Source organism: Macrobrachium nipponense, chromosome 25 (assembly GCF_015104395.2).
Source record: "Macrobrachium nipponense isolate FS-2020 chromosome 25, ASM1510439v2, whole genome shotgun sequence".
Lineage (NCBI taxonomy): Eukaryota > Metazoa > Arthropoda > Malacostraca > Decapoda > Palaemonidae > Macrobrachium > Macrobrachium nipponense.
This window is the reverse complement of record NC_087214.1, coordinates 4673753-4685853: the sequence shown is the minus strand read 5'-3', so window position 1 is coordinate 4685853 and position 12101 is coordinate 4673753. Positions and strand designations below refer to the sequence as shown.

At 39.5% G+C, this 12101-nt stretch overlaps 1 long non-coding RNA gene across 1 annotated transcript in view; it reads left to right on the top strand.

Moving 5' to 3' along the window:
- LOC135199263 (uncharacterized) overlaps positions 1–10870 on the top strand; it is a 59423-nt gene extending 48553 nt beyond the window's left edge. The window contains exon 2 of the long non-coding RNA XR_010311004.1: positions 8151–10870. This is a non-coding gene — a long non-coding RNA (uncharacterized LOC135199263). The remainder of the gene's footprint in view (positions 1–8150) is intronic.
- Positions 10871–12101: the final 1231 nt, after the last annotated feature.

Genomic DNA, 12101 nt, shown 5'->3' with positions numbered 1-12101 from the left:
GTTCACAGAGGTACTGGAATGGTTGGTGGATGTTCCAAGATCCCTACCACTAAGAGTCGATCTGCCCAAACAGCTCCACTTCGACAGGTTTCACAAGAACCTCCCCGCTCTCAGTCTGACTGGATTCAGACTATCAAGAGCCTCGTCAGAGCTAAGGGCTTTTCGGCAAAGTCTGCAAGGGCTATTGCCAATGCACGTTGACCTTCCACCACCAGGGTCTACCAGTCGAAGTGGGATGTTTTTCGACATTGGTGCAGGACTCATAAAGTTTCCTCCTCCAGTACCTCTGTGACTCAGATAGCAGATTTTCTTCTCTTCCTGAGAGAAAAATGCGGGTTAGTAGTCTCTACCATCAAGGGCTACAGGAGCATGCTTTCTTCAGTTTTTCGTCACAGAGGATTAAACATATCTGAAGATAAGGACCTTCATGATTTAATCAAGTCGTTTGAGACGGTTAAAAGAACCTCTTGCTTAGTCCCTAGCTGGAATCTAGATGTCGTACTGCTCTTCCTGAGGTCCTCAAGATTAGAACCTCCCCATACAGCTTCGTTCAGAGACCTCTCGATGAAGACTCTTTTTCTCTGTGCGTTAGCTTCAGCGAAGAGAGTTAGCGAGCTGCAAGCTCTAGAAGGTGAGGTAGGTTTCCAAGGAGGCTCCGCTGTTTGCTCTTTTCTTCCGTCTTTCCTGGCCAAGAATGAAAACCCATCTTCACTGTGGCCCAGGAGCTTCGAAATTAAAAGCTTATCCTCCTTAGTTGGGACAGAAGAGGAGAGAACTCTTTGCCCGGTGAGAAGCCTTAAATTTTATCTTCAGAGGAAGAGAAGACTTGGGGCTAATGCAAGCAATCTCTGGTGCTCGGTAAGGGACCCCAGTAGGCCCTTATCTAAAAATGCCCTCTCATTCTTTATCAGGAATGTTATTAGAGAAGCCCACACATCGTGCAATCAGGAACAGTTTAGACTTCTGAAAGTCAAGGCGCACGAAGTAAGGGCCATCGTGACGTCTTTGGCTTTCAAGAAGAATATGTCATTGCAAAACTTCATGAAGGCCACTTTTTGGAGGTGTGAATCAGTCTTCTCCAATCACTACCTAAAAGACGTAACGATTACGTATGAAAAGTGCTTTGGGCTAGGCCCTTACGTATCGGCGGATTCAGTGCTGGGGCAGGGAGCTGAAACACATCCTTTTTAATCTTTTTCCCTGTTAGTTTTTGGTATTGAGTTTTTTGGTTGTATGAAGGAGGTTGCAGGAGGCAGCTCCTTCTTTCGTATCCTAATATTTGTAATTGGTTAGGTGATCGGTTGTGCTTGAGGCTCCTTGCATTTGGTAGTGATAGGCTCTGTCATGTAAGCGGGTTGATCCCCATTGACCAGACCCTGTTTAGATTCTGCCAAGTAAGTGGACTCAGTTCCCATTGGTAGACCCAAAGAGTTCTTCAGCTATAGGTCACGCCCTCGCTGTAACTCTTTAGGCAACGCAGACTAATAGACAGTAACTATGAAGTCTTCTGCCTAAATCAGGTAAGAACCAAGTGTATATTTTTATTCCTTTAACATGTGTTGTCCCCACTTTCTAGGTGAGTGTATGTCCCTTTCCCTCCACCAAGGGTGTCAATCAGCTAAGTATATATCTGGCAGGGAAGTTCATGTGCAAAAATGATATTGTTAGTATACAATAAAGTTTTGTACATACTTACCTGGCAGATATATACGATTGATGGCCCTCCCAGCCTCCCCTCAGGAGACAGGTGGAAGAGAAAATCTGACAAGAAAGGGGGATTGGTTCTTACACCCGCCACCCAGCGGCGGGTAAGGTAGATCACCTGACCTACCTGTAGCGTGTGCCGCGAGTTTTGAATTTTCTATCGTGACATCAGAGACGTAAGCTAAATATATATCTGGCAGGTAAGTATGTACAAAACTTTATTGTATACTAACAATATCATTTTTATTGTAAGTTTAGTAGAGCAGCAGTTTCAGGCTTAATAGCATCTTTATTATCCTATCTTCATATCTCATAGGGGGCTAGTGTTGTCTGTACACTGAAGGCATTACTTAACAGTCTTTGTGGCATCCTAACAGCACCATTTTACTGTACCTCAACTAACAATTGTTTCATAGTGCAACTGCAAGGTTTTCTTCCTGTTAACCTTTCAAACCTTTTTACTGTCAATTTCCCTTTGAGCACAGAATGACTTTATAGGTCCCAGTGCTTGGCCTTTGGCCTAAAATGACAAATTTTTAACCAATTCGTATTTTTCATAACTAACAAACCTAAGGTCTTTTAACATTAGGATAATACTAGCGCCAACCAGGAAACCGGTAGAATTAAAATTAAACCTGTGAGATCCAGGGACTATTGGCATCTATACCAGGTCACGGGGCATGCATTACCCAGAATGCCCTCCGCGTCCCGTGACCCGCCAGTTACCTTTCCAACTCAGTTTAGACTGCTAGAGGGCTGGTTAGAGGTGGGATTTACCTGTTAAGATCTCAGGTTTGTTAGTTATGAAAAATACAAATTGGTTAAAAATTTGTCATTTGTTCGTATACGGAACAAACCTTCGGTCTTAACATTAGGATAGACTTACTTATTGGTGAGAGGTAAGTCTTTATAACTGACTGGGAGTTTGCCACCTTTATCCATTTCCGAATAGTATGTGTATGTATTCTAAGACAATGGACCATAACCCTTGAACCAGAGATATACGAGAATCTATTGGTTTCCCCCACTGGGTGTTCATATGATGCCATGGTTTATTATACTATGAAAGATGGAGAACTCTCCATGCTCCTAAACCATTGTCTGACCCTATGGCCGCAGCATCTTTGATCTCAGAAAACCGCCGACAGTTCGTTCCCGAATAGTCAATAGGAGAGCGAGACCACCTAACTCCTTCTCTGCTCGCAGATCTAGAGCGAGAATCCCGCCTATATCTCCAAGATGAAGGCTCTCTGGAATCCGAGATAATTTCTTCTCTATCTCTATTAATATCGGTTCCAACGACCGTCGAGGAATTCGGCCTTGATGTTTCATTGAGCCGAACAACGCCTGCTACCAACGTATCAGGCGCGGATACCAACTGTTTATTGTTCGACCTTTTAATGGGAGCTCTCTCATCCTTCCTCCGTATCTTAAAAGGTCTTACAGGCGAAACTGGTATCTAATCTTAATCTTCATTGAACTTTTCCCACTTACCGTTGATTTTACCAACAGCAGTGTAGTCTCTCTTAGACCCATTGTAGTCTGCTGGCATCTCTGCGTTGGCCGCCTGCCTGGCGACAGTCGACGCTTTCACTTGTTCTGACACTTGTAAACGGCTTTGTCCGTTAGCATTAAGCTTACCAGCCACTGACTTCTTTACTTTGTTGCTGACCGGGATGTGACAGTCCTGGCTCAATGATGAAGAATTATTCACTCTTCTCCTCTTGAACCGAGGATCAGTCACGAAGTCCTGTATCCTCCAACGCTTGACTGGTACACGCAGTGCCGCCATCGAACTTAGCGATGATGCTGAGCTAGAGGAAGAAGACGAAGAAGACGACGAATCACGCCTTTTCTTTTTGTCTTTCTTAGCTATCTTCTCCTCTAGATCTTGTAATTTCTTCATCACTGTGTGTACCAAGTCAGAAAGCGTATTTGGCTTGGGAGGCAACGAAGTAGATAGAGAAGCAGTAGGCTGTGACATCATAGCGTCTGCCATGTCGGTGTATGACACCAGTTGTGATGTCGCCAGTCTTGTAGGGAGAGACTGGGCGGCTGCTGCTGGCAGCCCTGTGTGCGCAACAAAACTACCTCCAACGTTTTGTATTGCCGGAAACATTGAAGCTGTTTGCGTTGCCGTGGCATTAGTTCCCATAAAGTGCAGGCCAGGGGGATGAGGAACATTCAGCGCTGTCGGGCTCTGCTGGAAATCGCGACACCATATAATGAAACAGCAACCTTTCTAAGGTTGGTATGCCTGGTAGGCCTAATGCTGTCCACGTACCCTCCATTCTCTGCGCATTGAAAGCCGGCACCTGGAACAAAGATGGCGATGCTCCCCCCCCCCCCCCTGCTGGGAATAACAGAGTGTAATTATTCATAAAATTACACAAAACCCCTCCTGGAGTTTCCGATAGCGAATCGCTAGAAGAAACTGAAGGAGTATGAGAAAAATCAAAAGCAGGCGATGAAACATATGGAGCAGCCTGGTGTATCGCTGATACAAAAGAAGCTGACGACACTCGGTCGTCCAAAGATGCCGTCGTCTCCTTTCTCTTGTACTGGCCTTTCTCATAAAACTTTCTCCACTGTTCCACCGACCAACCACGACAAACTGAACAAGGATTAGTAATAGTACATACGTTTTCTCTGCACCTACTACATGTTGGATGAGGATCTGTAGCCACCGAAGTTAAAAATCTCGAACAAGGAAACCCACTCACTCCAGGGCATTTCCTTTGTCTCTTTTGAGAACAGGAAGAAGCTCCCGTTGGTGTAGTAAAAATCTCCATCTCACAACTTTTACACACCTTATAGATCACACCCACACTGAGAACACACAGCAAAAGAAATTTAAAGAGTGAAAATGAATAAAATCGGGCAAACTAAAAAACCGGCTTTAAAACAGATAGAAAGTAATCACGTCCTATCTTAAAGGCGGTAGGAAAGTAACTGGCGGGTCACGGGACGCGGAGGGCATTCTGGGTAATGCATGCCCCGTGACCTGGTATAGAAGTCAATAGTCCCTGGATCTCGCAGGTTTAATTTTAATTCTACCAGTTTCCAGCTTGACGCTAGTATTATCCTAATGTTAAGACCGAAGGTTTGTTCCGTATATGAACAATTCTATATTCTTTTCTGTTAAAATCTCAAAATGAGATGGCTGTATTCAAATCCATTGATAATAAAAAAAAAAAAACCTATCCATAAAAGCATGACGGGGAAAGATGGTTTTAATATGCATTTTCAAAAGCCAAACTGGATACTGACCCTAGACTTAATATGTTGAAGATTTGGGACCATTACACATCCCCTGAGCAAATTGGTGTATGGAGTTAAAGTGACAAAAAAAATGCCAATTGGGACATTATGTTGAGCCTAGTTTAATTGTATTATAGCAAAAATTAAAAGATACTTAATGAGATTGAAAAACAGAGCTTAACAGTAAAACATGAATGGTAATGGGTTTCAGTAAAGCCAAGCAGCCAGCATTGCTTTATTCCACATTCAAATTCCATTAGGAAAAGGCCTTGGGTAAAGAAGCCTAAGTAACATATTGCGTTACAAACATCAAAGAAATTTTGAAGTTAATGCATTTTGGAATTCCACAGGGCTTCCACATTTATGGAACGTATAGATTTCATAAGCGAAGCACAGAATAACATTAGGCTGTTTCACAAATAACAACACAGTGTTCCTATACGTTTTATAAGCTATCTTCAGCAGCCTGAGCATATGAGGAATATGTATTATCTATGATAATCAAAATCGGCAGTCAAAAACACATGGTAATGAAGAAGCTAATGGTTTCAGTGCCAGGTCATCAGACCAAACATTCATAAATCAGATCAAATCAGCAGGCAAAAATGCAGTACTGGAACTCTATTTTACAAACATTTCTTGCTTTACTGTCTACAATTTTTCTTGCGCACATTAAGGATATTTAACAGTAACATTGTTATATTTGCGGAATAGTACATGAAAGTTGACTAATCATCACACTCAGAGACCAGACACCTCAATTACATTGTCCAAAACATGTGGGCTGCATGGATTTACACAGTTGACTACGGAGCCACTGTGTTTGCCTTTTGTTTTTTGTTTTTTTTTGTCTGATTTATAGTATTTACCTCTGGTGGGGCTTTTATAGTGTTGAAATTTGTATTTATAATTCCTTTATTCTAATTATAGCTGGTGTAAGCCTAGCTGTACGTATGTGTGTTGGTGTTCATTTTTGGTAATGTACCAGTCTCATGTTTCATAAAATTTCAGACACAGCAACCTTCTTCGCAGAGTGAACTGTATACTATTCATAATACTGTTGTAGATAAAAAAAAATGGTACAAGACAAGTGTTTTTAAGAGTTTGTTAATGATAACTTTTGTTTCATAATCCAAGGTGATCTGAGTTCAGGTTTCTTGCACCAAACTACTATGTAGTTGCTAGTATCCGACTATCCTAAGCTAGCCTGCAATAGGCTGGTTGAATGCCCCAGTCTTTAGGGACCTTAAATTATTGGTGATTTTTCAAATTCAAAAAGGGAGGTGCTCCCAACTTGCAAATATGCAGTAGTAACTCTAGTTCTATATCTAAGGTGTGTAGGGTGATGTAGGCTGTGTATTCTCTTATTTGGAATTCCAAAAGTGACCAATTGAAGAGAGTAATTGTTAGCATTGCAGGTCTAGACCTTTCTTACCAGGGGCTTTGGTGGATGATGTTTTCAAATCTTGTTATTTTAATGCTTATAAGGGGCAAGTTTATTGGCCTGTAGAATAAACAACAGTATACATTATAAAACTGTTTCATATCTGCATTATAGGGTTTCTTTATTGTTCTGTGGAGGTCACTGAATGTACTCATATATGTTAGGAACTTGTGTCACGGGTTGTTAGGGGTGGTCAGCATCCCCTACCGTCACTTATTCGGTGCATTTTATGTGTAATTATCTGTGCTGTTTTTTTGTGATGGTCATGTTAATTCAGCTTTTGCGTTTAGTGCAAACCATGTTCTCAAACCTTGGGAGTTTGGTGTGGTATGTGGACTACAGTAGTATAGCCTTCCACAACAATAAATTGAAGTTTCTGTCATGTATATCTGGGTGCTCTATTTGTAAGGTGCCTTAGAGAGGCTTGTTGGAAACGAAAAATTACTTTTACATCATGAGTGCACTTTCGTCACTCCCCTCTGATTGGTACATATTTGATGTGTAAACTCAACTCTTGAAATATGGAATAGGTGACCCCAGAAGCAGAGAGAAGTTTTGCTCATCACAGACCATTGCTTAGCCATTATTACTTACATAACTTTATTTTTGTGAGTAAATTTGAGTAATATTTATTTTTTTTTTTATTGTGCAAAAGAGTTTAAGTAAACTCTTGATGTTTAGACTTATGTGGCTTTGGAGAAAAGCCCTGTCAGATTTGAAATGATCACAGAATCAAGTTTTATATATAACGAACTTAGTTTTCTGAGTATCATATGGACAGACTAATTGCTGAAATGCTAGTTAGGACTGTAATTAGAGCCCAGTTTTGGCTCTCCATGATGACCAGAAGCTTCAAATAACAGTACATAGCTCATATTATTTTACAAATGTGAAGGACTTTGGTAACTAACTGGAGCATACAAGACAATCAAATGATGCAATGTAGCCTTGAAGTTACCCTTGAAGAGAATTCAGAGAATTTGAGAATTGAATGTACCCTTTGACATGGCCAACACTTTCAATTATCTGTTCCTTGTATCCTGTGGATTTCTCTATCAGTGCCAGCAGGAAGGAATTTCTTCTTTTATTGTTATAATATGAAAGGCACTAGAATTTTTTGGGCCGTAGACCCTGCCTAAAGTATACAATTATTTATCTGTAGTTAAAAACATCACAAGGCTTTGTATCAAACTGAGATAAAGTATTATGGTAAAGTGTCTTTGCATTGTCTTGCAACTATGAGAAATGTGATGACATTCATGGCTGTTTGCTTTTTGGATAGAGAAAATGACAGTACAGCACTATGAATATGAAACACTGGGCCCCCAAACCTCGCAGGTAATTTAAACCAAATTAAGAATGGGTGCAGTATAATCACTCACATGGGATAGAACTATATGCTGTTCTCTTACCATGAAGCAAATAACTGCTCCGTTTTGGGTATTACGCAGAAGTTTAACAAGTACTACTGTGTATTCTATGAATGGAGGTATTTCAATTCTGTCACTCCTTTGGTGCTGATGGTGATGTCTTTATACCATTTCATTTGGAGGGGGAGTTCTGACCATGAGGGTTCATATGCAAATAGAGTTGTACTAAACAGAAAACAGTAGTAGGTGGTAGTCAGAGCATAAGTTATTAGGCCAAGAGGTTTTTTTTATGTAATAGCATCATTTTGTTGTCTGAAAAAAGTGTCCAAATTGCAACACTGAATTCATAATTGCCATTTTATTCATTACAGGTTACACGATACCTCATCGTCAGAGCCCTTCAAGTTATAATGTGGAAATAACAGAGAAGCCAAGAAACATATCTCGTCAGTTGTCTCCACAAACGCACTGTTCTCCGAGAGATTTGAAGCTTTTGCAGAAAATTTGATGGTCATTATTGTAAAAGTGTAAAAAAAAAGTACATGAACAAGACATTGAGTATCTCATCTAGAATTCATTGGACTTTCTCCTCGGCATTTGTCTAGTTTAAAAATTGCTGGTGGTCTGAGGTAACAGTTACAGCAATGGAACAGCTGAGAAGAGACCAAAGGGAACTAGTTAAGAGTTGAGACAGAGAACAATGCATCTGGTGCTGAAGGGATACTATAGAGAATTTTTAATGTTATTTATTTCCGTGGCTTGGATTTTATCTCCTATGAATGAGAACTTAAGAATAATTTCCATTTGTATTGTACATATCTTACACATCTTCATCGATACTCTTACATCAGTTCTCCTCATATGAGGTTAGGTGTTTGAAGGATTTTCTCCACTGTCTTAGACCTATATAGTTTCAGTTAGAATTCCCTCTTAATTTCAGACCATGCCTTGCCCTTAGCCTCTCTCCCGTCATTGTAAACTTAGTTTTGCTTGCTTTGGTTTTCAGTCTTGAGCTCTCTTTTCCATTCTTCCATTTTTGAAATATAATTACAAGACCTCTTTCTCTGACACCATTGCTCTGTGATAGACACCAGTGTTTGTCTCAATTTCTCTGGATGTTTTTACCGCTATATTCACGCAAGTTCTAATAGCTTGATAAAGTTCTAACACCTTCTTGTGCCCTTTGTTTTTGTAAGTCTCAATCTAACTGCTTCTCTAGGTATTTCGTCCAGTGCTTTCTCAAGACATACCAACACATCACTCCCTTGTCTTGCATGTTTCCTCTCATGTAGTCATTGATTTTAACAGATTTTTTTAACAGTTCTTCCATCACCCATACTTAAGTACACTGCGTTTCAGCAGTCTTCCTCCTCCTCTGTATTTTGCTCGGCACTATGAGTTACCTTAACCTTGACGTGTAATTTGCATAATCTCTCTTCTCATTCTTGTAGTTCCATCACTGCCTCTTTAATACTGCCTTAAAGGACCCTGCACTATTTCCTTCTTGTGTCTGACCTGTTGCTCACATTCTGTATTTCTTGATGTGTATGTGTAGGCATTTATTCATTTCCATTATGCCTCTTCGTAAGCATTTATTCATTTCCATTATGCCTCTCCTGCATAGGATTTTGTATCCTGATAGTTAATGACCTTTCAACACAATTCTCCCTGTAAATTAGTAAGTTATCTGTATTGTTGACTATTTAGTTATTAATTTGATTTATATTTTCCTTTTTAATAGGTGATCTCGTCTTTCTGTATTTTCCATTTCCTTCTGTTACTTCTTTCTAATGAACGTCATAATATCCTTTGGAAGCTTGAATTTCAAGTCAGTGCCCCTTTGGTGGGCTTGTTCCTTGTGAATAGGGTTCATTTTCTGAACGATAATAATAATAATTTAAGACTTCCTACAACTGCAAGAGATGTTTGCTCATTTTGAGTTGGCTACTATTTCATTGTATTCTGGTTGATTCCTCAATGGTTATTTCTCTCTCTCTTCGGTGCATTGTTCATGTCTGAAGGAAGGATTCCCCTAACTCTTCAGATGTTGCATTCTTTGTTGAGATCTGTAATGATCCCTCTCTCTAATCAACATTGCCAGTTCAGTCTCTTTCTCTTCTAGAAGATCTGCAAGCACTGCTTTTACTGTTCCACACTGTCTTTGTATTATATACTTTTTCCCTTTTCATGTCATATGTGTTTACTCTTACATTATTCAAGACAGGTTCATTCTCTGATTTCACACATGCCCCAGCACCTCCTTACTGAGCCACTTGCCTGTTTTCCTCCTCTTATCATAGATTGCATGAGGTTGCCCAGGTCATTCACTATTTCCTGTGGTATTTTTCTGGTTCCTAGCTGACTGACAGGAGTATCTGTTGTTTTTATTTCTATCTACAACACTTGTACGGGGCTACCAATTAAGTTGCAACTTGCTTGGCTTAATGTAGATGGTACAAAGTATACTCTTTGGCATCTGTTAGACCTTGAATATATTGCTTTCTGCCCTTTACTTTTCAACTTTGCATTGTTCAATTTTCAGGATTAATTTTTTTTATATATATTGTCCATTACTCAGTCCTTTGTTCACAAAGATTTGAAGAATGTTTAATGGAAGCATGTTAACTTTGAGTTGAAAATGCAAGAAACTTTGAGAATGTTAATGGCGAGTTGCAAATACAAAAAACTTATTAATTTTTGTTATGGAATTTTGTGAGAGTTGTCAGCAGTATTAGAAATAACAAGTTGCACATTTTTAGAGAACTGCAATTTATTAGATAAAACTAAAATTTTGCTGTTAATAACTAACCATTCAAGTCAGCCTAATGAGAATTTAATGCTTTATCTGCTTTATTGTCTTAGTAATTCAAGAAATTATCCAGGGAGTCTTGTGAGGGTCCAACAATGTGACTTTGTGGTCTTGTTAATGAGTGTACAGTATAAGTGCAAAGGTGCCTTATAATATTTTTGTAATGAAGTATTTTATTTTGACTAGGTTTTTACAGTTAATTTATATGTAGAAGCATTTATAATGTTATATTTAGAAGTATTTTCGTATTTTATTGTTCTTTACATGTAATGTTTCATTGCATTTTGGCAGTTTTATATCACCTTTGCAATTTTTAAAGGTAATAAGCATAATTTGGTTTTTGGAACACTTGTTAATTGTCAAGAATGGGTAAATTTTTGTGAGGTTTTAAGATTATTTCTTTAAACGGCAAAAATTTTTAACAAATAATCTCTGGTAAAATGTGTTCTTTGCTTAGTACAACAGGCAGTCCCCAGGTTACGACGGCTTCGGCTTACGACGTTCCGAGGTTAAGGCGCTTTGAAATTATATTCATCAGAAATTATTTCCAGGGTTACGATGCGTGTTCCAGGGTTATGACACCTACAACGCTCATCTGTCAGAAGAAATAAGACACCAGAAATGCAAAATAACCAATATTTGCAGGTTTTTTTTATGAAAAATGCAATAAGAATGCAGTTTACATAATTTTCAATGCACCCAAAGCATTAAAAGTAAGGTTTTCTAAGGATTTTTTATGATGTTCCGGCTTTCGACGATTTTCGGCTTACGACGCGTCTCAGGAACGGAAACCCCGTCGTAACCCGTGGACTGCCTGTACTTGCTTTTGTTTATGATAAACTCGGTATAATAACCTAGCCTTATTTGTGTGAATTTTTAGACACCATAATCAACTGTGGACAAAAAAAAGGAGAAAACCAGGACCTAGGAGGTGGCTTTTGTAGACAAGGTCTTGAAGGTTAACATTTTTACAATAATGCAGTAGGCCTGTGTGACTCAAGAAGCTCCAGTTATTGGGTCTCCATATGGCTAACTTATGATGTCGCCTTCTCAGACTCATTCCCCCATCGGGGCAAGTGTGTCAGTACTGTATGCATTACTTCAGTTTCTTGGCTGCTAAATGCAACACCTTTCAGTCCTTTTACTGTCCCTCTGTTCATCTTCTCTTTCTTCCATCATAATTTTTTTTTACCCTCTCCTAACAAATGTTTTGTTTCACGTGGGAGGTTTTTCTCTTGTTACACCTCTTAAAGGTTTTTACTGTCGATTTCCATTTCAGCGCTGAATGATCTCATTGATCCTGGTGCTTGGTCTTTGACCTAAATTCTATCGTCTGTTCTGTTCTCAGACTCATTCCAAGCTTGCATGACTGTTCAGTCAAGTGGATTCAGCCTTCTTCTTGGAATGGATTTCTGGAATGTCCCCAGATATCACTGGGACAAAACTTATGCTTTTTCTTCCTGCTCTGTGACTTTTCAGTCATTGTGACAGTGCTTTAGAATTTAGGAGTGTA